Source organism: Haliaeetus albicilla, chromosome 2, assembly GCF_947461875.1.
Source record: "Haliaeetus albicilla chromosome 2, bHalAlb1.1, whole genome shotgun sequence".
In the NCBI taxonomy this organism is placed as follows: Eukaryota; Metazoa; Chordata; class Aves; order Accipitriformes; family Accipitridae; genus Haliaeetus; species Haliaeetus albicilla.
In genome coordinates this window covers 4143671-4169258 of record NC_091484.1, presented here as the reverse complement: position 1 = coordinate 4169258, position 25588 = coordinate 4143671, and the positions used below count along the sequence as shown (strand labels likewise).

The following is a 25588-nucleotide window of genomic DNA, read 5'->3' as shown; positions in this document are numbered from 1 at the left end:
AAACGCTGGAGGCTGGGAAGCTCCCATGACCTCAAGGCCCATACTGCTGTGTTTGTGACCCCCATTAACCCACCGTGGCAGGGGGGGATTCCCTGGCTGGTGATGGGGCTCCCCAGTGCTCCCCATGTAGGACAGGAGGTCCAACACCTTCCCAGCCTTCAGCACCTCTGGAGACACAGGAGGACAGACGTGGCCAGACAACGAGGTGCCCAGGATGAGGGACTTGGCCCCAGCATGAGGTCTTTGAATCCCGGTTCTTCCCTCTGTAAGGTGAAAATCCGAATCCCTCGAGCTTCTTCCCCACCTTCTTCCCTGGATGCCTTTCTACCGTGGAGGAAGAAATGGAAATGAAAGAAAGAAAAGGAGAGGAAAAGAATAAATACGGGAGGGAGCCAAAGGTCTTCCGGCACGGACAAGGTCTCCGCTTCACGTCTCCCAACGCCAACGCTTACCAAACATAGCCAGGGCCCCGCGAAACCTCGGGCCAGCAGAGAGTAGTAAGATGAGCTCCCTCTTTATTTGGCCTAGCTAAAAATAGCAGAGGGAAAAAAAAAAAAAAAAAAAAAAAAAAGGCAGAGTCAGGACCCTGCAGGACCAGTAGTCAATGGGCTGCGAGGAGCGATTGAACTCCAAATACTGCTCAGCAGCCTCCAGCTGACAGGCTATTTTTTGCCGTGGTTGACTAAATATGGGCAGGGAGGGAAGAACACGAGAAGGGGCCACTCGCCCGGGAGTGCGTGTTTCGGATGCTTCGCTGGGTATATAAGCACTGGAAAGGTGGACTCGCTTTCTGACCAGCTCTACCCCCCCCCCCGAACCCCCCCCTCCTCTCCGGGCTGTGCTTGTGTATCCCTCCTGACCCCCAGCCCGGGTTGACCCCCCCCCCGGGGGGGGGAAAGAAGGAGGGGGGGGGGTGTTGGGGAGGGGGTGAGGAAGAAGAGGAGGAGGAGGAGGATGGGGGGGGGCGCAGGCACTTCTGCAGGCGCAGCCCTTTCGCATCAAGGTGTGCTGCAATCCGGGCGGGCAAGGTTGCTTCTCTTTAACTCCTGCCTCGCCGGGAGCGTTCCCCGGAGCCCCGCTTTGCCTTCCTCCCCCCCCTCCTCTTCTCCCTCCCCGGCTCCGGCTCCGCCGCTCAGCCCCCGCTGTACCGCGCTGCCTTCCTCCCCCCCCCCATTCCTCCTCCTCCTCCTCCTCCCCGGCAAACCGCGCTGCAGCAGCGGGGATGGAGTTGTAGTGGTGCTGGGTGGAGGGGGTGAGGTAAGGGTGGATGGGGAGGGTTTGCCTGGTTGGTTTTTTTTTTTTTTAATTTTTTTTTTTTTTTTTTTTTTTCCTCCAAGTGAGGACTAATACCATTCCTGGGCCTGCTCTCTTTTTCCCTTCCTGCATTAGAGATTGGCTATAAGGAGAAGGCTGACGGCTGCAGCATGAAGCGCATTATTACCTTGTGATTCCATGACCCTCCTCTATGCATCCCTAACTCTCGAAAGCTGATTCAGCTTTCAGCTAGTGCTCTGGTGAGTCCTCTGCTGCAACAGAAGCTCCTAACTGGTATGTCTTTTTTTTTTTTTTTCCCCCCCCTCTTCTGCTCCCTGCCTTGCCTTTAACTGCTACCAGCTCAGCTTGTTTTTAAACACTTTTTCTGGTCGATGCAGGACTGAGTGCCCATCCAACTTACCTGGGGACTTAAATGTGGGCTTTTGCATCCGGCAAATGTATGTGTGTGCGTGTGTGCCGCGTGTGTGTGTCTGTGCGGGGATGTGCTGGGTGTGTGTTTGATCTGTGGATGGGTTAGGAGACCTTCCCCCCCCCCCCCCTTTTTTTTTTTGTTCTGCTGTGGCATACTCCGCATTTTAAAAAAAAAAAAAAAAACAACTAACAAACTGCAGAGCAAGCAGTGCACTAGAATAATCTGAACTGAAATGTTAGAACTTTGACATGCAACCGTTCTGCAAGGTTAAACCGGCTTTTAAATGCCTAATTCAGACACAGGCTGGCTAATGACACCTGGGGGGATTGGGGCTTTATTTATTTATTTGCAACAAACTAGTGCTATGAGCTAATACCAGCCAGAGCAAAAGGGTGAAATGTGGTTAAACTTAGCCTAACTTGCAATGATCTCGATGCTGCGGTGATTAACTGTTAAAATGCCGAGAAATGAGCGTTAATTACAGGCGCATGGTTTGTGGACGATCAGAAAGGGAATATGAGGAGGAGGAGAAGTTAGGTTTTCCCTGCAAGGGTCTGGAATTCAGGTTACACTTCATACATCAATTGACTGTTATTGCTTCTGCAGCTCAGAGTTGACTACGGTCATTGTATTTTATACGATAGTGGTGATACCTAGTCACATAAATATATAGGCATCGGTATTGTGAGATGGGTACTGTGGTACATACACACACGCACACAAATTTAGGTACATTTTATAGCATGCATATGTATATTTTACACATCTTTATACGGAGGTATGTAGATGCTATATATAAGCAGGTGTAACGTATCATCCAAATACAACGCATCTCCAGGCTGTGTTGAGAGTATGGATACATGTATATGTCTGTGCCGGAGAGAGTGTACACTCAGCAATTGTGTGTAATTGTACAGGCAGAAATCTGTGATTTGTGCTGTCAGTTTAATTGCTGGCTTTCTCTCGAGCGCATGGTTGTGTCTGTGTCTCCCAAGGACTGAGCCCGGCGCCCAGTCCAGCCCAGTCCCTCTGCCGTGGGCTGCGCTGGGGCGAGGGCATGCCTTTGCCTCGGCCCCGCTTGCCTCTCCCTTCTCCGGCACCCAGCCCTAAATACGGGCTGTGTCCAAAGTCCCCAAAGTTTTGTGCTGCACAGCTCCAGCTCCACTTTGTCGCCTGGACCTGAGCAGCACCTTGAGCTGGGGGCAGAGCAGGGATATAACACACAGCACCTTGCTTTCCATCTCTCCCACCATCCTCCTTCCCCTTCTGCCCCCAGGCAATATTTATTTGCCCCTTGGCCTCGGCACTAGCCAGGTCTCCATCCATTTTTCTCCCCAGAACAGCCACAATTGTATTGCGCGTGTTTTTTTTCTGATAAGAGCAAGCCCAGGAGCTCAGCCAGCCTAGGTGGGTCGAGGACGTTGGATGACGCTCGCCCACCACCACTTACTCTTGGTGGTAGCTGCAGGATGGGAACCACAGGGTGCCTCCGGCGTCACCGTTAAAAGCACCGTCACGCCATTTATCTGCTCCTCCACCAAAAGGCACAACCCTGGAAAGCGCGAGCTTCCACCCGGAGCCTCAAAGCAAATTTAAATCTCCAGGATGAACTTTGCTGCTGCGGTTGTGTCATTGTCTTCAGTTTTAGTAAGGATTTAAAAGGTCATTATTTTAGCTCTTGCATAGTGCTCTCTTCGGTGGCCGGCAGCCGCCGTCCCGCTTGTCTGCAGAAGTTGGGGACCGTTCAAGACAGCCTATGTCAAATGCATTTGAAGAAAGCAAATTGGGTATGAGTTGCAGATGTTTAATTGTCCAAGAAGTCCAGTAGCTGCCCTCCTGTTGTCGATCTGAAGGAAATTCAATACCATGGAGTACCTTGGCCATGCTAAACCCCCCACCAGCACTTTGATTTTTGTTGGGGTTTTTTTTTTTGAATCTTAAGCACTCAGACTTTCCCTCACACTCCTCAGCTCTCCTTTTGCTTTAATTTCACTGCAGTCATGCATTACAATGGTGCCACAGCTCCATCTCTCTTCCCCTTAATCCAAACTAAAGGTTGAAATTTGCCTCGAAATGAGACAAATGATGATTAAAAGGGCCAACAAACTCGGAGAACGAGGAGGGAACCTGCACAGAGCCGGGACGGCGGCACGTGCCGGCGGTGCGTGAGCGGTGTAAAGCCATTTTGGGGGCAGGGGGCTGAGCGCGGCGGATTTACACCCCGGCTCCGCGCGGCCTTTGCTTTTTGCGGTGCTAGAAGCCGATGGGGAGCAGGGAAATATTTACTCCCCAGCCGGCAGTGATATTTTAAAAAGCCGTAGAAAAGCATCGAAGCAATTAGGTATTCCAAAGTGCTTAGTTTGCCACTTGCTAAGTTTACTTAAACCCTCTTTAAAGGGTTCATTAGGAGACCGCGAGAAACGGTAAAATTCATTAAGACGAAGGCAGCCATTCCGCGTTCGCCTGTAAATCGGTATCGATCGGCGGCAGCGGGGCGAGGGGCGGCGGGCGCAGGTGAGCGTGCCCTGCCTGCCCTGCTGAGCGAGCAGGCAGCGAGCAGGCAGCGCCCGGCGTGACCTCCGCCGTCGCTCCCTGCCTAAATCCTGCCCATAATAGTCTCCTATTCAGCCCGGGCGGCGTTTTGCAGCCCTGCCACTCGGCCCACATTGTTCGGGGAGCTTTAAAGCTCAGCGCGGCTGGGAGGAGGCGAGGGAGAGGGGGAGAGAGCCAGTGGCCGCACGCGGGGCCGAGCCCCACGGGCGCACAAGCGCGGCGGCGCGCGTCCCACGGGGCTGCGGGAAGAACTCGGAAAAGACTTTGGCCCGAGCTCCCGACACCTTGCTTTGGCTGGCTTTTGTGTCGCCTATCTGCAGGTGTCTCCCCGAAACCCCTGAGGTGGCGTGGAGCTCAACCGGATGACTTCTTCGAAGAGATTTTTAAGTCCTTTTTTTTTTTTTTTTCTTTTTTCTTTTTAAATGCCCTGAACTCCCCAAAAGGCGTGTGCTATCTTTTGGGGTTTGCTTCTCTGCGAGGTAGTGTCTCACTCACAGTGACCAGCAGAGGAAAAATCATTGGATTCTCTAGGTAAGATGCTTTCTTCTTCCTATGCTTTAATCTCTACTTACTGATGAAAGCAATTGCTTGTCTGGGGCTGATGAGTTTTCTTACTCTGGCAAATGGAGCAGTCCTTCCCGGTGTCGGTTTGTAAATCAGTAGCTGGCCATTTGATTTTTGGCTTTCTGAAAACAAATTGGCTTTTTGTTTCCAAACTGCAGGATGGAGGCAATCGGGAAAAAATGTGTATTTAACTTTCCCCCACGTGGCTTTGTCTAAAATGATATCTACGTGCGTATAGAGCAAATTCCTTCCACTAAAGCACATTTTGGTCTTTTTAATTGCTGAAAGTTTACGATTTCAGATGAAACACCTACTTTTTAGGTGGAGTGGGAGGTTGGCTTTTACTCTGTGCCGTTTCTGTGACAAAGAGCCCCTGCCAGGGCAGCCACCGGACTGCTGCCGCTTTGTGTCCTGTGAATTATCCAGTTCCTCTTCCCAGGGACCAAAATCCATCACCTGCCGAGGGCAAAGCCCGGGATTGCCGGCGAGGAGCGGGAGCCGGGGGGGGTGTGTGTGTGTGTGTCTCTGCACATGGGCTGGGCAGGAGGAAAGTCTGCTGGTTTAAACTGAGCCGTGACTCACTCGCGGGATGTAAATTGTAAATCAGTGTTATTTTCCCTCCTGTGACCATATAAATGCGCATATTGAAACTACCTGCTTGAGAGACATACTTCTTTATATGCCCATATGAACCTGGCAAGCTATGGAATGTAAAGAAGTATGTATTTCAGGTGGGAACCCTTCTCGGAGGAGCAATGTGTGACCCCGGGCAAAGCGGGGGAGAAAGACAGACAGATTATTTTATATTATTATTTTTTTTAAACTGCCTGACCTGGCAGACCGACTGGGGAGTCAATTGATGATCTTGTTCCAGCGCGTGTATTGTTCTGTCACTTTGCCTGTGTCAGCAGGTGGAAATGCTCATCAGGACATTAAATATTCAATATGCTGACTGCGGCATGGGCTTTGAAAGGCGATGCCAGAGGAAAGCTGGCTGTCCGCTCCTGGGTTTTAACAGGGATGCAGGCCAATCGCTCCTTTCTCCTGCTTCCCCGTCAACCCTTTTTCCCCCCCCAAAATAAGGCTAGATAGCAAAAAGAGCTGGCTGATCTTTAAATCTAGGAAAAACAAAAGGAGATGGGTGGGGGGAGAAGAAAAGAGAGAAAAAGGATACAACAGTTGTGACTCAGGCGTGCAGTGTTTTAGCTTTAAATTAATGTGCAAACTCCGCTTTTCGAACCTTTCCCACCTTAAAACTTTCTGTGCTTAAACCTGGAGAGAGGGAGATCTTCCTTGTCGGTGTGACGAGCCATCGAGTCAGCAGATCACAGCTAAAGCCAGAGGAGTGCTCTGAATATAGGGGTCTTATTTTCCCAAAGGAAAATAAGAAAATTAGCTCCTTTAATTCTGGAAGCCTTCACTAGCTTTCGCTTTTCCTTTCAACCTTTTCCAATGTAAAACAGTTGGCTGTTTCTTCAGGATCCTACAATAATGAGGCAAGATGAAAGCAACTGGGTGTAAATACAAGCTTAACGTTCTGCCTAGGTGGGAGTCGCGGCCGAGGGTTTAAAGCTTTCGGCCCCAAACATCCTCACGCTTCTGCGAAGCCTGTAATGACGGGCAAAGCCGAACTCCTCAGAAAGCTGCTCCCCAGCTCCCCAAACTCACGTCCCCGTCTCCGTGGGGCAGCCGAGAGCAACGTTTTTGCTTTTGAGTGATTTCCCTGCAATCCCGACACCCCTCTTCACTTGGCTCGCGGGCTCCTAAGCCATGGTTTGGTCGGCGTGATGCCTCGGCATCCCGCGCCGAAGTTCATCAAATCTCACCCGTCGCAGCATCCTCTCCCGGGCACGGGGAGCGGGCGAGATTCGGAGTTTGGGTTTTGCGGAGTCTTTATCAGGCTCGATTCGCGGCGAGCGCCGTCAGCGCTTGCTACACGTACATCAAAGGGGATTTAGCTGTAAACAGGCGCTCGTGGATAGCGGGTTAGAAAAGGCAGGCTGGGCTATCGGGGAGGTTTCCCACGTGTAGGATTTGGTGGTTTTTTTTAAGAGCTTTTTTGGTTGTTGTTTAAAGTAAATACCATGGGTGATGGAGGTGTGGGAAGTGCTGAGCCCCTTCCTAGCGGAGGAGGAGCCTTTTCTTTGCCAGGTGGCCTTGGGAAGGCCGGGTTTGCGCTGGAGAGTGGTTGATTTGCACATCATCCCGTTGGCATTTGAGGATGCTCCGGTTATGCTGGGCCCTGGAAAGCCGGAGTTTTCCTGGCTGGCCACGGTGGGGTCTCTCGGAGCCTCGCTGCGGGGATGCGGCATCCCTTGGGCTCAGCCCCACCAGCAGCCACCCTGCGTGGGGATGGTCCTCAGCCCCCGGGTCCCCACGAGGATGGGTCCTGTGGGTGTCCAGCCCCATTTTGGGGTCAGATCGAAACATGAAGCTGGTGGATGCTGGGAAAGGAGCTGAGCCCCAGCAGGGAAGCTCTGGTGCCCAAGCGGGGTTGCAGTTTCACTCCCTTGTAAATCACCGATGTTAGCTTGAGTCTCCGGATGAAAAATGAGGACAATTCTCACCATTCTGGATATAACATAAAATTATACGTTATATATAATTTATATATAAAATCTCCCTCCATTCCTTGCTGAGCCTTTGCCCTACCTCTTCTCCTTTTCCTTCTCCTTCCTTCTGTCCTTTCCTTCCTTCTTTCCTTGTGTTTCTTTTTTCTCTTTTTTCTCTTTTCTCTTTTCTTTTTTCTTTTCCTATTTCTCTTTCTCTTTTCCCTCTTTCTCTTTTTCTCTTTTTTCTCTTTTTTCTCTTTTTCTCTTTTTCTTTTTCTCTCTTTCCCTCTTTTTCTCTCTTTCCCTCTTTTTCTCTCTTTCCCTCTTTTTCTGTCTTTTCCTCTTTTCTCTCTTTTCCTCTTTTCTCTCTTTTTCTCTTGTGCATCTTTTTCTCCTGTAAATCTTTTTCTCCTGTAAATCTTTTTCTCCTGTAAATATTTTTCTCTTTTAAAATATTTATCTCTTTTAAAATATTTGTATTTTTTCCCCTTTTTCTCTTTTTTCTTTTTTTCTCTTTTTTCTCTTTTCCCGTCTTCTAATCTTTTTTCTCTTTTTTACTCTTTTCCTCTTTTTTCCTCTTTCTTCCTCTCTCTCTCTCCTTCCTGTTCTTTCTTTCCTCAGCACAGGTTTTACTAAAACTCCTGTGCCACTGTGCATTGCTCTCGCGAAGGTGCTCATGGTCTGATTTACAGTAGATACCTGCATTCTTAATGCAATTTTTATCTCCTTCCCCCCCTCTTTGAATTAATACGCTTGTTAATCACATGGAATTGCTAACTTTAGGAAGTCACTAAGTGCTCAGATTTATTTTTTATGTAAATATTTTCAAAGCTATAATTCTGAGCGCTGTCTCGCAGCATGGGAGCGGAGGTGGCAAGGCAGGCTTCTCCCGTGGCGCGTGTCCCGAGGCACCCGGACTTGGATGATGATAAAACCAATATGGGGTGTCTGTGTGTGGCCCCCCCAGAGCCGCGGCAGCCCCTTGCTGTTGGCGTCGATGGAAGCAGATGACGGCCGCAGTTCTTCGGCAACCAGTTTGCGCCATTCTTCTGCTTCGTGGCAGCTCTTCTTCCCTTTTACACCTCTTCGGATTAAAACTGCGATCGCTAACATTGCACTAGATCCACTCTATTTGGTAGCTAAAATTAAGCCGCACTGTTTTCGCTCTTTATAAACTGGTGAGCACCTCCCAGCCTGGAGCGCCGTCGCGGGCGCGCTGCGAGGAGCATCTGTGCTGGACCCGCTGCCGCGCAGCAGCGCCGGGATGCTCAGGTGCGCCCATCCATCCTGCAAACTGAGGACTGTGCAGTGTCGGGCATGGAAACAGGAGCTTTGAGAATTGTAAAAGCCATAAATCCAGTGGACCAAATTAGTTAAATTTTTCTATTCTATGCCTCACAAAATCCAGCCGTTCTCGAGATGAATTCTCCGCATGTAAGCGGAACTACCGGCAGGTATAAGATGGATATTTTGCACGTGCACACGAGAGCGCAGGGACGAATTTGTGCCATGCGGTTTTCCCCGGTGGGTTTATTTTTTTTAGTTTTGTGTGTTTGTTGTGTTGATGATCTATTACTACTGTTGTTACTATTACTTAATATTGGAAGACAGGTGGTCCCATAAATTCCAGCACCCTCTTTTAAAAAAAAAAAAAAAGGGGGGGGGCATGTTTGCAATTCAAGTTTAATAGTGCATTCATCAAGAGCAATAAAGCATTTTATTGCACAAGTATTTCAAGGGATGTGCTGGCCCTGGTAAAAGCATTAGTAAAGGGGTGCATCAGCAATCTCATTTAAAACTGTCGACCCAACGTGAAAAATGTTGCGTTGAAGAATAAACTGCTATTAAGCATGATTAGATTGACCTGCAGGACAGATATTTTAGCTGCAGCAGCACAAGTCGATCAAAGTGAGCATCGCTTAGATTGCAAATTTTTTTTTTTTTAATGCCCTAAATTAAAAATGAAAGAGTCTCAGAATATTTAGGACCAGAGAGTGACTTTGGGGGTGAGATTTGTGCATTCGATTCAAAGCGGTTTGGAAAGGTGGGGAAAGGGGGAAAACGTATTAATTGCTGCCCCTTTAGCATACATTGAAAGTATGTTACTCAGATCAACCAATCAAAAAAGAAATTGTGCTGACTCAGCATTCGGGCTAGTCTGCACGTCCGATTGCAGAAGAGATCAGCACTGCACTGCAGTATCTCTCCCTGCCTTTGACACCAGCCTAGCTGGGCAGGGCTTCCCTTGTGTTTCCCAGGACTGGTTTAGGCCAAGAACAAGAGAAGGCCCTGAAGAGAGGAGGAGAGAGTCAAGGTTGCACGAGCCTTGAGCTGCTAACGATCCTTTTTAGTCAGTAAGAAAGAGCTTCCATGCTAGGTTTGCCCTGCCAGATGCAAGCGGCATGAATTGCTTGGGAATATATCTATTTTTAAAGACTTTCACCACATCTTGCACTTAGCAGTGACTGTGGGCGAGGGGGTGGTGTGTTCCTCGCAAGAGAAATATCCTCACTCCTCAGCTCGGATGCCTTCCCTGAAAGCCCAGAGCTGATTTAAGTACCGCGCTTGCAATTGCCTCCTAGAGAAGATGCTAGGTTTAATGTTTGCCGCTTGATGCTGAAGTTGCTCTTGACCTCGGCCAAGCCGGCAGCGATGCTGCGAGATGCTTTCCCACTGGGACGTGGGGGGGGTCATGGTGAGAGCAGCTGGGATGGGATGGGATGGGGAACTGAGGGCATGGGCTCCACCGTTGGCTCACTGGGCTTGCAGATGAGTCGTGCAGCTTCCCTGCCTCAGTTTCCCCCAGAGGCAGAGTAGGTGTTCGCCTTGGAGATGTTGAAGCCGCTGCTTGCGCTGTGAGGTTAAAGCTGGAGGAGGCCAAGGCCAGTTGATGCGGCTACCCAAGGACAAACTTGTTCTGGGTTTTGTAAGGACTTCCCTGCTTTGGTGTTGGCTTGCACAGCGATGCCTGGCGTGTGCTTTGGGGAGATGGCGCAACCTGGCTGGACTCTGCCCCCTCTGCCCTCATGCCGAAATGCAAAGACCTGCCTGGACTCCCCAAAATCTCTGAGCGGGTGCAGGGCGGCGAGATGCCAAGGCTGGACCTCAACCGGGACCCCGTGGGGCCGTAGCTGCCTGGGGGATACCCAAGCGGGACCAAGGCGTGCGCTGAGGTCCACAAGATGCTCCAGCACCACGGGGCTGCTTGCTGCCTCACGGATACTGGTTACCAGTCTGGGCGCAATACTGGGCATTGCCGGCTGACTCTACCGGCACCGGGGAGGTTGTGCAAAGCCGGCGTGACCCCCGGGCTTGCCCAGCCGTACCCGAGCAGAGCCGTGAGTACCTCGGTGGGTACCTGCATATGCAGGAGGAGCAGCGTCCCCGTGGGCTGCCTCCTCCTGACCGCCGCTGCGCCCCGTGATGCTCTGAAGGCATTTTTGTTTGCACCGTTTAACAAGCACCAGCGTGAATCCCCGGGTTGGTTTGTATTTTTGCAAAGCGGTCTGTAGGGAGGAGCGGAGGCCGACGGTGGATATCCTTGTGTGCAAGGGGAAGGCTTTTAGACACAGATATGTCTTGAATAAAGCGGAATTTAATAGTCAAAGGTTTTAGCAGTTGGAGCAGTTGCTGGTGGTGCTCAGGAGACCAGCTACACTCTGGGGCTCAGGGGAAGCAGGACGACTGACATCTCCAACAGATGCAGGGTTTTCCTTTTTTTCCCTTTTTTTTTTCTCATGAAGCACAGGGCCATGCCTCTAAATGCCTCGCCATGCCCAGATATGGCCTGCGCTGGGACCTGTGCCGCTATCTAAAAAAGCCCTGGGCAGACTGATGAGCCCAGGGAGACCGGGGAACAACTGCTATAAATAGCTTTCATTCTCAGCTGCCCTTCTGGTGGGACCGGATTAGGTGGCATCTGGGCAGCCAAGAGGCGCGGGACTCGTGACCACTGACCGCAGAAGTCACCCAGCAGCTGTAAGGTTGGGAGCCATCCCTGCAAAGCCCTTACATAGGCAAGTCAACCCTGGTATTTGGGGAGTCGGATAAAGCTACGGGAGCAGGAATCCAGTGACCTAAGAGCAGTCGAGAATAAAGTTCACCGCGACGGCCAGGGCAACGCTTCCAATCTGAGAAGTGAGCCGGTGTCTGAGGCAGGACTTGGCTTTCGGCTGTTGAAAACTGTTCAGTGCAAAGGAAGGAAAGCGTCAGGAGGGAGCTGGCAACGTGGGAAGCAAAGTGTCGCAAAGAGTGGCTGAGATGAGGAGACTGGTGTCCCTTTCTGGGATGCCGTGGGTTAATTTGCTGGCAGTGAGATTATTGAAAGCTCTGATTTAATATTTGTGTTTACTTCGGGTAAACGAATTAACAAAAAAACCCCCAAGTCTTAATTATTTAAGGCACCAACTTGATTTGGGCTAGTAGAAAATAACGAATCTAATGCAGTGATTTCACTCCTAACCTTGCAGAAGGTGGACGGTGTGTGTAGTTTATGTCCGTGTGGGTGCAATATAAGTGGTGCCTATATGCGAGGGGTGTGTGTAGCTATAGGCTGCAAGGGTGTGATCCAGCCCCTGCAACAGCAGCGGAAAAGGACTGTATTTTGCTTGAATTAAGCTCAGCCTTGAGTATTTGAAGGGAAAAGATGGAGCCAGGGAGCGGGGATGGTTTGGCCGAGCAGAGGAGATGACTGTGCAGGTGCTACCTGGAAGGGATGTCCTGAAATATCTGCAATCCTTTTTATGGGATAAAAAGCAGGGAGTGAGCTGCAGCTTGTCCCTGAGTGGGTCTGCTGTGGGACGGGGACTGGGATGCATGGGCAGGCAGGGCGAGAGGGGTATTTATATCCAGGCTTTGTCCCTTCCCTTCCTCACCGGTGTCAGGGCTGCGATGCGCGGGGAGCCGCACCACTTCGCTTTCTTTAAATTAAGCCAGCTTTGTCCTAAAGCCTCGTCTTTGAGACAATAAGACGCACCCGCACCCACTAAAATCTATTGTGCCATTTTTGCAAAGACCAGCAAAAGTCACCCGTGCGCCGTCCCCTCCCTGTCCTCCACGCTCATTTGGCCTATTTGAAGCTGAATTTATTCCTGGGAAGGTTCCCCATCAATTTGCCTTGCTCTTTTGTTGACAAGTTTATTAAAAACCTGGGCAACTACATATTAAACTTTTATCAGTGTCGAGGAAGAATACGTCCTTTGAGCGGCCACAAAAGTTATAGATTGGGTCTTAACATTTCTTGTTCCACCGTTCGGCTGAGTCAGCGTAACAAATAAAAGCTGCCACCTCTTTTTTTTTTTTTCCCTTTCTTGAGAGACAGTTCCCTTAACAGTGTAAGTAAGAGTGTCCAGTAATGCAAAAAGGTTTCAGGTCTGGGTAAACAGGAGCTTTTCTTCTTTTTTTTTGTGTGGCCATAAGTCTTTAATAATTTGTATTATTAACTTAAAATGGAAATAAAATATGAAGTTATTGCTTCTTAGCTCTGAGCCAATAGTTTTGATAAAATGACTGATACTTTATAGGGTTTATATGAAAAAACACTCCCAAATTAATAATGTTTGTTGTGCCACAAGTAATGTGCTTCCATCCACTGCGAGGGCATGAAGGGGTTGGGGCAATGCTTGGCTGGGGATGTACCTTTTGTGCCGCTGCAATATGGGATCTTTGCTCTTTTTCTTTAGTCATAAGATGAAACAAAGAGGAGGCCAATATGTTGCACCAAAGATGTTAAAAATAAAGCGTTAGAATTGCATAACCTAGTTCCCGTTTTGCCATGCAGCTGAGTTTTTAGGAGTTGGAAGAAGCCTGAAAAATAATCGGTGAGAAGGAGTTCGAACTGATACAACAGACAGGCAGGGAAAAAAGTGAGTGTCTGTGGGACTGAGCCACAATTCTTAAACTCCGCCAGATAAATAAATAAATAACTATCCCCAAACAGCACCTTTCTCTGCCTGTCACTGTGTCCAAGGATTTTTTAGTTCTTAAACAGGTTTGCTGGCATAATTTGTCAAGTCCAACAGGGAGGTTTCCGTGTGACAGAGGATCATTTTTCACCACTCACAGTGGTGCACCAAAGCAGTCCTGCAGGCTCTGAGCAACTCCATAATTAGATAACAGTTAACATACGTTTATTAGATGGATCATCATTCATGCTATAGGATACAGCAGAGCCCGCCACCGCCGATACTGTGCCCTGCCGAAAGCAAGCAGGGAGCGTTCTGGACAAATACGTCTTCCTCCAGGAGTTTATCCGCATCACCATTTGCTCCAATTATAACTAATTGGACACATATTGCATTTTCATAGCATCTAATTTTCTATTGATTTTAACGGGACTGCTGGTGTTTTGTACTATTAAGTGGTATCTCGTATCAGTTGCTGTTTAAAAACGCTGAGTACACTCCCCTGTATGGAATTATGCAGTCAGCACATGTTTTAAAACCTATTTAATTGTTTGGTCCATAAAATGCACAAACTGTATTAGGGAATGGCTTTGTTCTCTTTTGAGTGTGTGAGTTGAAAAAAAAAATCCAACCCCACAACTATTTCCACCGCCGGTTTCAGGAGATGCAGCTCCCAGAGCCTTGCATTTGAGGCAAACAGATTCAGAGGGTCCGTCTCGGTCCCGCGTGGAGCCGGAGCATTTGCAGCTCCCTCCAGGTATCGATGCTCTGCATTGCCAGAAGAGATCTGGTCTGTGCTTGAAATAGGACCTTTCTTTTTACCAGAGGCCTAGGACCAAAATTTGGATTAAGACAGAGATTCTCGTATTGAAAGCCAAGATTTTGATAAGGTCACATTTGACTTTCTGTATAACTGAGGAATAAGGTGATGGTTGTAGGGTTTAGGGCTTTTTTCTCTGTCATAGGTATTGACACATACCCTGGCAATACATCCAAATAAAACTGGACTATCAAATTAGCCACTGCATTTCAGCAAATACTCAGTGAAGCAGGATGAAAGCAATCGTCCTCTGTTCAGCATCATTTAAAGAAGAAAAGATTTAAAAGAGAGATTTAGGGGAGGAATGGAGAGGTGGCCTGACAAAAAGCGTTTCCAGCAGTGCGTGGTGGATCATTGGATCATGGCTATTGGATAACGGTATGAATGGCAGAGAAGGCAGATAAAAGGCGATGGAAATTATGTTATGGGGCAGCTGAGCTACCCCAGGGTGCTGGTGAGTTTGCTGTCAACTCGCTGCCTTCGCTGGTCGTTAGCAAGGACCACGTTGTGTCTGTGGGAGACAGGTGAGTTCATGGGGGTGTATGAATTAAAGAGACACTTTATTAAGTTCAGGTAATAGTTTTGGTTTGAAAGACTGAGTGGCTACTGCAATGTCAGCAACTACTTTAGTGCACAAAGGAACTGAGTGCTTTTTAATTAAGTCAAATAAAATCCAAGCGGGAGACTCTCAAGCCTTGTCTGGAGTCTACTTTTTGGGTTGAATATCTATAATTTTAGAAATGTTAATAAAACACAGTCCACTTTTTCCCTGTAATAATATAAGTTAAATTAATATTTGATGTCTGTAAGGAAAAGGTTGAAAGCGGTGAGGTTGTATTTTCTGGTTTACAAATGGCACATTGTGCAGAATACAGCGACTGTGGCATTGATTTAAGCATCCTCACAAAGACACCATGCAATAAAGTTGAATCATCTGCAGTACAAGTATGGCTGTTTGGTGGAAAAAATAGCAAAGGGAGAGAGTAGACATTTTCCTGTATTATCAAAAGCCACTTCATTTTGGGGAAATTTCCTCCAATTTAGTAACATTTGGATGGAAATCAAATAACACATTAGCTTGAGGAAAGGGGAAAAAACCTTCCAAAGCTAATTACGAAGGGAATGTGCACTTCATTAAGATAAAGCTGTAGGAAATCAATGTTCTGTATTGTTGTTTTTTCCTTTTGATTGGATTTTAGAATGATGAATTGTTAATGCATTTGATCTAAAAATGATTTGTTTATTCAGATGAAGAGCAACAGTACTTTGTCTCATTTGGCCTTTTAGCTTATAATGATAATGGCTTCGAGGGATGCTCATTTCTCAAAAGGGTATTGGACTGGAATAGGCAGGAGATTTCTGGACTCAGAAGGATGGGCCCAATGCAAGGGTTTGTTGTAGGCTAATTCTATTGCATGTTGAATCTTCTGCTTCATTAGGAATATCGACAAATGCTGATAAATTCTTTGGCTTTTCTGTACTGTCTATAACGTGTCTTTATTAGAATATTGAGGCTAACGTGGAAAGGTCTTCAATAGAGCAGATCCTCTTACCTTGCCTACTACTGATCCTACTTGCCACGGCAATGGTTTGGTAATGTGGGGCTTTTGCCCGTTCTCACGCCTCTAATCGTGAACAGCGTAGCTGGCACCTGAACCAAAAGCAAAACAGAAGCACTGCGCAATGATCGACAGAGAGGGAAAAGCGATGCTCTCCTGCCAGATCCTGCCTGCTGAACCTGGCAGTGCGGAGCAGGCAGAGGTGAACCCTGTACCCCCCCATTTCGCAGGGGTGGGGGCCCACAGGCGTTCAGGGGATGCGCGCTGCCTCGCAGGAGAGATCGGGAGCTTCAGCACAGCTCCGACCTTTGGACACGTCTGAGCGAAGCCTCTGTAATTCACCTTGCTCGGATGGCTCGTACAGCCTCGGAGCCCAGGCTGGCGGTACCTGGGCTGGCGGAGAGCGGTGCTCTCCCTGCCGGGAGGCTACAAGCCCCGGTGGGATGCAGCCCTCTCCAGCCGATAACGTGGGCTGCTCTTTCTCGGCTGCTGGGAAAGCCTCACCATCAGAGAGACATCATTAGTTTTGATTAATGGCATCCAGAAGAGAAAACCTAATTTTCTAAAAAGGAAAACCTCACCCATAACTCACTGCAGAGAATTTAAACAAAATGTTACAGAACATCTATGCCAACTCGCATTGATTTCAAACGTGGTCCTGGGCACTCCTCGAAGCAAAGCAGGAGGGAGTCGGGACAGCAGTCCTCCCCGGCAAAAGAAGCTCAGAGTAACCCCCGTACCACTCTCCCACGGTGCCACTTTCAAATGACTCTCCCCAGCTCAACGGGACCAGGACAGAGCAAGCATACCTGAGGAACTGAGCGTGTTTTAAGTGTGCAGTGGTGATGCTCAGGCAGCTTGGTGCACGCTAACCCAAAATCCACGTGCCCAACAGAGTTTGGCTTGCAGGCTCAGCGCAGCCTCGGTCACTGATGGCACTTCCACCTCCGCTCAATCACTGGTAAATAATTACTTTCCTTTGCCTCCTGTAACTCACCAAAGGATGAATTTAATACTTCCAGGTCTTCACTGTCTAAGTTTCCATTTAGTTCCTTGGCTTGATTGTCTCTTGAAAAGGTACCTAGAGATAACTCGATTAAATTAATTGTGGAGCTCTTTTAAAAAAGCTATTCTCTCTCTCTTTCTCTCTCTCTCCGTCTCTCCATTTATTTATAGGCAGCTTAGAGTAACGGGTTTGGGCAGTTAAGTGATCTGCAGTACTTACCGTTACAATGCAAAGCCTGTATTTCTTGGGGAGCTATAATGCTGGCCCACTTGCAATATTTCTGTGTGCAGTGGTTATAAGCGCATGTGCTCTTTCCTAGTATCATCTTGCAGGGTGGTGGGCTGCAAGGAAGAAGGGGGAAAGTCACCTTTGCCTTATGACGCATATAAATTCTTTAAATAGGTTATGCACATGGCAATGTGCAATAGCTGCATGTGGCTCTAGGTTAAGAAGGAAAGGCCTGACTTTATTGGCTCCCGCTGCAGAAATGATCGGAGCTGCTGTGATTTTTAAATTTGATTTACTGAGTTATTTTTAGCAGTGGGGTGTTCATGCTGCAGGGCTCTCCAGGAGAAATCAACTCCCCAGCGCTGCAACATGAACCATCGCGCCAGTGACTTGGGCAGCGGCAGTGTGGCAGGGCTGCCTGGCAGGGGCTCGCTTTCGCCATTTAGGGGCAAATTACCTGATTGCAAAATTGCAGGGAAAAAAAAGCCATTTTTTTCCATTTTTTTCCCCCTCTTTCTTTTCCTTTCCGCCCCTTTCCTGTTGGTTTCTGGCGACGGCAAATACAACCATTGCTTGTCTCAAGCAGATCTTAAAACCACTGAAAGCAGTGATTTTAATGCCAGATGAGAAAAGACGGGAGGCGGCAGGGTAGGGAGGCAGAGTTTGCTAACCTCTACAAAAGATTTCAGGTATTTCAGCCTTTTCCCTCCCATTTGCCAAGGAGAGCCCCAAGGGGAGAAGAGCTCTGCAGCCCTGAGTTGCTCGGCTGTGGGCTGGTCGGAGCAAAGAACATCTCTGCTTTACCTGCTGCTGCGCGTTAGCTGGCACTTCAGATACCAAAAGACAGGGCATGGAGGAGGACAGCAGACCGTAAAACACTGAAAGGAAGAAGGCAGGAGGTGACAATTAAAGTATCTGGATTAAAACAATAGCCTTTACTTATGTCACACTGTAATAGCAAACATGGCTCTCGAAACAGACGGAGCCGAGTATCAGGTTTAAAAATGCTCCAGGCTGGTGGTTACCGCTGCAGACTATTCCACTGCTATTAAACCTGCCTCTTTAATTCAGACCCACTCTTCAGCCGTAGCCTCTAAGAAGCTTAAATAAATCCCGACTGCCTGAAAGTGAAGCCATTTGAACTCGTGCAACATCAGGCAGCGAGTTCAGAAGAGGTCCAGGCAACTGGGAAAGAAAAGACCCCGAGGAATTCCCCTCTTTGCTGGCCACAGCCCATGAGGCCAAATGCTTTGCTAAAGCTGGTAAAATGGAACCAAATCAACTGTTCAATGGATTTGGTCCCCTTCAACCAGCTGTAGCTGTGCATTGATCTCTCAGACGCACCGTGGAGGATAAAACACTTGAACCGGACCAAGGCAACTCAGGTAGCAGAAGACAAATGGCCACACGAACAGCGCCGATAAGGAAATTATGATGACTGGCATCTGCAGATCTATCACTCGGGCTCTAAACTGGTGGGCTGAGCCTGAGTCATTATGTGGTTGCCAGTCAATTCTGCCTAACGGAGACCACTCAAGATTGATAATCTCTATCGTCCTCCTATATTGATCTCAGCTGTAATTCAGGACTCTGTATTTCAACTGCAAATGCTGTGCATTTTCATATGTATTCGCTCATGCCCACCCGGGAGCCCCGTGCCTCAGTGTTTCATCTGCTGCAATGAAGAATAAATGTTTTGATCTGAAGTTCCCTCCCTGTGTTTTGTACTACGCGCCAAGCTGCTCATTCCATAGGGTCTAGTGAAGAAATGGGTTGTTACAGGGTTGTTACCAGAGCAGGGAATGAGGTGGGAATGCCAGCTGCTTCCTAATTGCCCCAAACTGCAAATATCCACAGCTTGTACTAGCTAACAAGGTTTTTTTTTGTTTGGGAGATAAAAGCTATGCTCCTAAAAAAGAGTCCCCTGTTTGACTTCCTTGACCTAAAAGACTTGTAAAGTGTCTACCCCAGTCTGGTCCTTATACGCACTCATGTTACGCTAACGGACTTAAAGAAAATCACTCACTTTCCCATGTAATAATGATTGGTGGGAAAGTAAGCTGTGCGTCATCTTTTCCTAACCATCGTAAATCTATAGGACCATCACAAGCTATGAATATTGCTGGTATAACGAGCCGTTTGGATGCAAAAGTCTGATGTGAGATTATTCATGTCCTTACTTCTTAACGACACCTGGCCCAAGTTAACCCCTGGCATGAGAGAGTGCAGAGATTTGTCTCTCTTCACACACCAGAAATTTGGTTCACTTGATTCCACGTCTCTAGTCCTTTAGCTACCATTTAAATGTTCTCACTAGGGCCAAGAGTATTCATGTGCTTTAAGATAAGGAGCTGTTTGCTGGATCTGAGGCTTAACATGCATCTAATATTTATGTCACTGGGTATTTAAAAGGCAAAGACATCAGGAGCAATGTTACTGCAGGAGCACCTTTCCTCAGCTAAAAGGAAAACAGTGCTTACCCAATTCTTCTAGCTCATTTTTCTGCACTTTAACAGTGCCTAAACATCCATGCCAAAATCTTACTGAAGTCTACATGGTTTTTTTTTCCCCACACACTTCAATTAGATCAGGCACGTACCCAGTACTTCTGCCCAAGAACAAGTTCAGATTGAAAAGCACACACGCAGCTGAGAGCTCAGGTCTCCAGCTCTCTTTTTTGGGATGCAGTGATCAGTTCCCATACTGAAAAGACTGCTAAGATGTCAAAACTTCACTAAATGTGACTAGTGCCTCTGTAGCTGCCATGCAGTGAGACCATCCTCCATGGTGAAACCCTCTTTTGCAAGAGACTGGATCTGTGCAACAGTGATGACAGATACATTTCCAGGTTGCTGCTGGGAAGATGTAGGTACTAAGCTGTTCTGTTACTTTCTTCCCTTTCTGTGGTTCATCGGTATTGAAGTGTAAATACGCCAGCAAGGAGAAGCGGTTGTATCAGAACTGCTGAGAAACATTTCCTCCTTTTTTTTTTTTTTTTGAAAAATGCAAAATGTGGGAAGCAACGGATGAGCCCTTGGAGAAGGATGTTTTTCCTTCATGCCACCAGCTGATTTCCTGGAAACATGTAAAAGAAATTACTGTTTTTCTTATTTTTTAATTTTTCACAAATGCAACATCTTTCCAAACATCCAACAATGCATCCAACAGGGCTTTGACCTGGCCTAATAGAAGAGACCTAAGCCTTTGCAATATCCATTTGCCGGCATTTGTGCCTGCAAACAGAGGAAAACAAGCAGCTCCAACAAATCCCCGCATTAGCATGGAGCCAGTTTGCAGCCGTGGGTAGTAAGGATGCTTGTGGCTTTCCAGCTGCAGCCACGCAGCCCTTGGCAAAACAGCCAAGTGGCCACCACCTCCGTAGCTCCACGTCACATCTTGACGCATTCTTTCCCAGCCAATTATTTGCGTTACAATTCGCAGTGCTGGTTTCCGAGCGCTACCCAATCCCACCTCCTAATTTCCATCTCAGAAGCATCAAGCGAAGGCATCCGCTGAGACAGGAATGACTGCGGGAGTAGCAGTCGCTGAACAAACATCACCTTAACGCTGTTGCTGTCAGTCCCGAGATTCATAAACAAAGAAGGATGAGGTCGAAAGCACAAGGGAAGGGGAATCCTCAGCTCAAGTCCCTAATTGCTGGCAGTCTGGGCTGTGAATGATATTGGGACTCTAGAGGAAAAGGTTGAGTAGAAACAGATGCTTCCAGCAGGCTGTGGCCTGGGTTTCCAAAATACCACGCTCCTCCCTCCTGCTCCCGCAATCTGGGTTATTCTCTCTCACTCCCCAGGGCTGCATCCAATGTAAACAACGCCATTATTAAAATTCTTCCTTGGTAGTGATAACTAAGTTACTAAAAAATGTCAAATGGGGAAGCTGGAGGCATTATGATTCGAACAAAGCCGTGGAATGTAAATGAAAATGTTTTCTCCTTAAAGACGTGTGGTCCAAATTTAGGTACCACCAAAGTCACCTAAGCCTTGAATAGCAGGAAAGCTCCCAGTTCTCTTGAAGCTAGAGAAGATATGAGTACACGGGGATCCCAAAAGTTGGGCCATGTATTTAGATGCCTAAATGTGGACCCCACCTTCAGGCACCCATCCTTGAAGATTTCTGGCAGTATTTTTATTGCCTAATTATATCTTTATGGAATGAGAAATTCAATTCTCTTAGCAAGGAATTTCTATAACAATACAGCCTATTACGGTCTGGTTGAGGAAATACGAGGCCCAAGCAGAAGGCAGCAGGTAGACTTCAGGGGAACTCTCTAGGGACAAACCTAAGGCATGGGCCAAAAAATCACAAATATCCCTCCCAAAAGTTTGTGTTTCAGCCCTGCTCACTCCCAAATCCCTCCTGATCCAACAGCAGGGTTTTGGAGGAAACGGAGCTCCCTTACGGCTGCCCATTGCAGCCAGGAGCTCCCCAGGTCATGAACCTGCCCATGGTCTTGAAACTGGATCTGCTTCTCTCAGTTCCCCATAAAGCACAGGTCTGACTGGAAGTTTTGTCACTGCCTTTAAAAACCCCAGGATCAGGTCCTGGCTAAGTCATTATAAGCCTTTAGCCAACCACCACTAACTACATTAAATCTAATTGTCCTCCATGTGCACTAAGAGGCTGCTCTGATGGCCCACCAGCCACTGCTGGTTTCCTGGAAACACTATTAGCTTCTCAAACAAGACAATCCTGAGGACTCAGTCCTGCAAACCTTCTGTGCAAATATTAAATAACAGTGAATAATTAGCAAGAATAATCCTTTTTTGCTTGACCCTCTTCTGTAATAAAGACCTTTGTCGGCAAATGCAAACGTTATTTTGAGGAGCAATTCATAATCTAGAGCTGCTAAACACGTCAGCCTAAATACACTAATACTCTAATATCCATATTTATACAGGACTTAAGACAGATAAAACCAGACACTTTATCTGTCCCAAAGACCTGAAGGCATTCATCGCTCAAGTGTAGGAAGAGAAGGTGGCAAAAGAGGTGGTAAAGAAAGGACCCACTTCTCCCTTTGATACATCTGCAAGCGCATCTCTGGGTAGTGCAGTCAGATCAGCTGGATTCTGTCCATGGAGTTTTATTATGTGCATCCTTTTCCTTCATCTGTTTTTTTTTCTGAGGAGAGAAAGAAAGGACAAGCAAACCAACAGGCAGATAATTGTTCTGTGCTGACAGTTTGTCAAGTGAAGGAAGCACAATTTTAGTCAAGAGATCTGCATTACCACAGCGCTTGAGCAGAAGTCTCTTCTTTTCCTCCCAGATGGCATTGACATATAGCCTGAAGGGGCTATCAGAATACAAAGCTAAAGATGGTTAAAGACATTAAAAACTGTACAATGTGAGCACCATCTACACCAGGACCGTCATCTAAGAGGAAGATTCATCTTGACGTATTGGGCAGAAGACAGAGCTTCTACTGGTGTTATGTATAGCTGGTGAGCCAAAGGTATTTTTGAGATAGATGAAAAATATATATATTCCTGCTACTAACCATGCCTTTTCTAGTGGGTCTTTATTGACTCTTGAAAAACTATGACCAATGAATGTAATGATCTGCCTTCCCCTTTCTTTCCGGGTGAATGATAGCTCCTGCAGGGTATTTATCACTGAGTGCAATGACTGGCTTGAGCCGTTCATGTCTAACTCTGCTTCCCAGCAAGCTATTGAATGCATCCTCTTCATCACAGGGCCACCAGGGTTTCCCTGGTCCTGCCAGGGCTTCTGTTAATAATAAATATTGCACTCAGAATAAAATAGTAAATCTTGCCATAGGATGGAGGGAATTTGAATTTCTGCATTCCTTGAGTTTGGTGTTGCGTAAGTCCCTGTAATTTACTTGCACAGAGAATGGGCTTAATACTCTTGCCTTTTTTTAATAAGCTGCACAGCCATTTCATACAGTGGGTGCAGCTGGAGGGGTAGAGAACTGCAAAGAGAGGACTTCACCTGCAGGAAAATATCCTCTACTTCCCCCAAAAGCGATGAAAATGTCAATACTATTGACACAACCCCTAATTAAAAATGACTGCCATAATGATGCATATGATAGCCGTAGAACATTAGTTTGGATTAAACATAAACAGCGAGATGTGCTGCACGTGGTTTCCAAAGGAATAAAGGGCTGGACGATGGTATCTTCTGTACATCCAAGCAAGACGAAAAGAAGGATGCCTCGGCTCCCACGCACGGGCTGCTCCTTCGCCGCCCAGCCCCAGTGCCCTTTCCAACGGCGACTGCCCGCACAGCCTGAGCTATTTGCAACCATGAGATAAAACGTGTCCACGTGCAACTTCTGTGGCTGAGGTTTAAGCCAATTCCCTTTACTTTGTGTCTGACATGGCCAGACAGCACGGGCATGGCTGGTCGTAGCAGCTTGGCGGGTTCATGCACTACCTCAGTTACTGCGGCGGTGCTGAGCTGTAGTGACACCCTAGCCTGGGGTGTGGCTAAGTCCTCCTTTTTCTCCCAAGGAGTAAAATCCTTCATTTTGGGGTATTCAGCAAACAGAATTACAACAGAAAATAGCTTGTCGATGCCCCGTGTAAATTATTTTCTTATGCAATTGGTCTGCCTGGATTGGACAGACGCCCTATTTTAATGTTCATCTGCTCTTACTTTATGCTTGTGATATTAATGCACGCCCAGGCTTCTCAGCTGGCTATAGGTAGTTGTCTGGTATTGTACAACAGTGAAAATAAACACTGCAATATTCCCTGTAGTCCCAGGGCTCCGAGGTAGGATTGCACCGCAGAGCTGGGGCTGAGCACAGAAGCACCATCTCCTACAGGTGGGCTACGACCAGCTGAATAACTGAGTGATGGAGGCAGAGCATGGCCAGTCTTTCTCTTGAAGGCACAAGAGACTGAACACCAAGGACTTCTTTTCCACCTCCATGTGCGACAGGTATTTCACATCACTTAGCACCTCCTTCCCATAACATTTACCTCCAGCTCTTTCTGCCCTCCTCCTCCTATAAATCGTTTTGTGCAGTGAATGATAGATAGCTTCTGCTTTCTCCTTTTACCGCTATGGGGAGGTGGGGGAAAGAATGAGAGAGGGAGAGATTTGAAACTATTTCCCAAATATGCAAGTGTTCAGCCGTGAGCTGATATCCTGCCAGGGGTAAGAGGTGGCCCCGTGCTGCACTCGCTCAGGAACAAATAATGAATTCTCTTGCAGTCCCTCCCTGGTGTTGTGAAAAGAATTAATTTCTATCGCCCTTTTCTGAGGCAGCTCATTCTCCTGGATCTGGGCTCCCCTTCCCCCAGCCTCTGTCACCCCCTTGGTTGCCGGACAATTTACTGTAAGACAATTAGCTCATACTGTCTGCTCCTGCCCATGAGCGTGGATGGAAACAGATCTGTTTTTTCCCCAAACAGCTGCTCTAAAGACCACAACCCTCCTTTTCAATCTCTGTCACTCTGCACATCAGCTGCCAAAGGTCCTGATTTTGTGCCATCGTAGTTTTACTGAAAGAGTAGGAAAAAGAGCTGTGTTCCCTCACAGGATGGCTTACGTGGCTGGTCGTGCCTTGCACTGAGCTGATCTGCCCGTTTGCTTCCAGCGAGGTGTGCTCCTCGCTTCGGCTCCGAGTGCCCATGGCTGGGAAATGGCTAATGAAGTAACTTTCCATTACAGGGACTCCCACAGAATTTAAGGGGAACTTCCAAACCCGAGCCTTCTTCTCCCTTCCTGTGCTAAAGCTCCTCTTTTGTGAAATCCCAGCACGCTTCATGCTTTAGTAATGAAACACAGCAATGAAATATAAGTAGACATTTGTCTAATACCATGGCAGCATTATTCCCAGATGGACAGTAATCATAGCTGATTTGCCCCATCTATCTTTGCAAGAGAGTTTGAGGGTTTTACACAAAGAAAAGAGGGGGGAAGATGGTGGTTGTTAAGTATTTAGGGGGAAAAGTGGATCACCTGGAAAGCAAAGGCATAATCCATCTTTCTATGGTGAGGAACATGGCCCAGTGAGCCAAAAAGCCTGAGAAGGACAAAATCTTGGACAACCCTTTGAGCAGGTACATCTGTCAGTCCTAGAAAGAAGCAGGAAAAGAAAAAAAATAAATAGCTGTGCCATTTGTGCCACAGGGCAGTGTTCGACAGGCAGCACTTCCCAAGTCTAGTGATCCTGATCCCAAAACTACCATTGTAGAGGCTTAAGAGTCGCATCCTTCTTCATTTTAAAGCAGAGGATGGAGTGTGAAGCAGTCAATAAAAAAAAAAAGGGATTTGGGGAAACCAGAAAAAAGCCAGAAAGTAGCTACTAGCTAACGGCTGGGCAGAGACTTAAGCCAACTCCAGACCCTGTACCTCTTAAACCTGGGAGAAAAGTTGAATCTGGATCCAGAGCTTCTGCATCGTGGCTCAGGTCCATTGCCGGCAACCGCAGAGGATTTATCGGGTGAATACGCCCAGCCTGACTTTGCAGATTCCGCATGGGCAAGTGGCCCCCTTGATGTCCGCAGGACAGGGCTGTATCAGGGCTGCCGAGAAGCCGGTGCTCGCTGAAGCCTCCCCATCGATCTGCCGGCAGAGTTATTGCAGGATCCGGCCGATGTTCGCCGCGCTGCCAGGTCTTTGGGCTTGTAAGCGGTTGTCAGACTACGTGGTGCAGTTAGGAAGGAGCTGGCAGGTGTCTTGGCCTTTGCTTTAGACACTGTTGGTGTCCAGAGCTCTTCTG

The 25588-nt window shown here is 47.7% G+C and overlaps 1 long non-coding RNA gene across 4 annotated transcripts in view; it reads left to right on the top strand.

The window, feature by feature from the left end:
• The first annotated feature begins 454 nt into the window (after positions 1 to 454).
• Positions 455 to 25588, top strand: part of LOC138689273 (uncharacterized) — a 70344-nt gene continuing 45210 nt past the window's right edge. Inside the window, exons 1-2 of one of the 4 annotated variants that reach the window (XR_011328126.1) lie at positions 455 to 1003; positions 1390 to 1548. This is a non-coding gene — a long non-coding RNA (uncharacterized lncRNA). The remainder of the gene's footprint in view (positions 1004 to 1389; positions 1549 to 25588) is intronic. The other 3 variants (XR_011328128.1, XR_011328127.1, XR_011328122.1) reach the window with 3 other exon arrangements.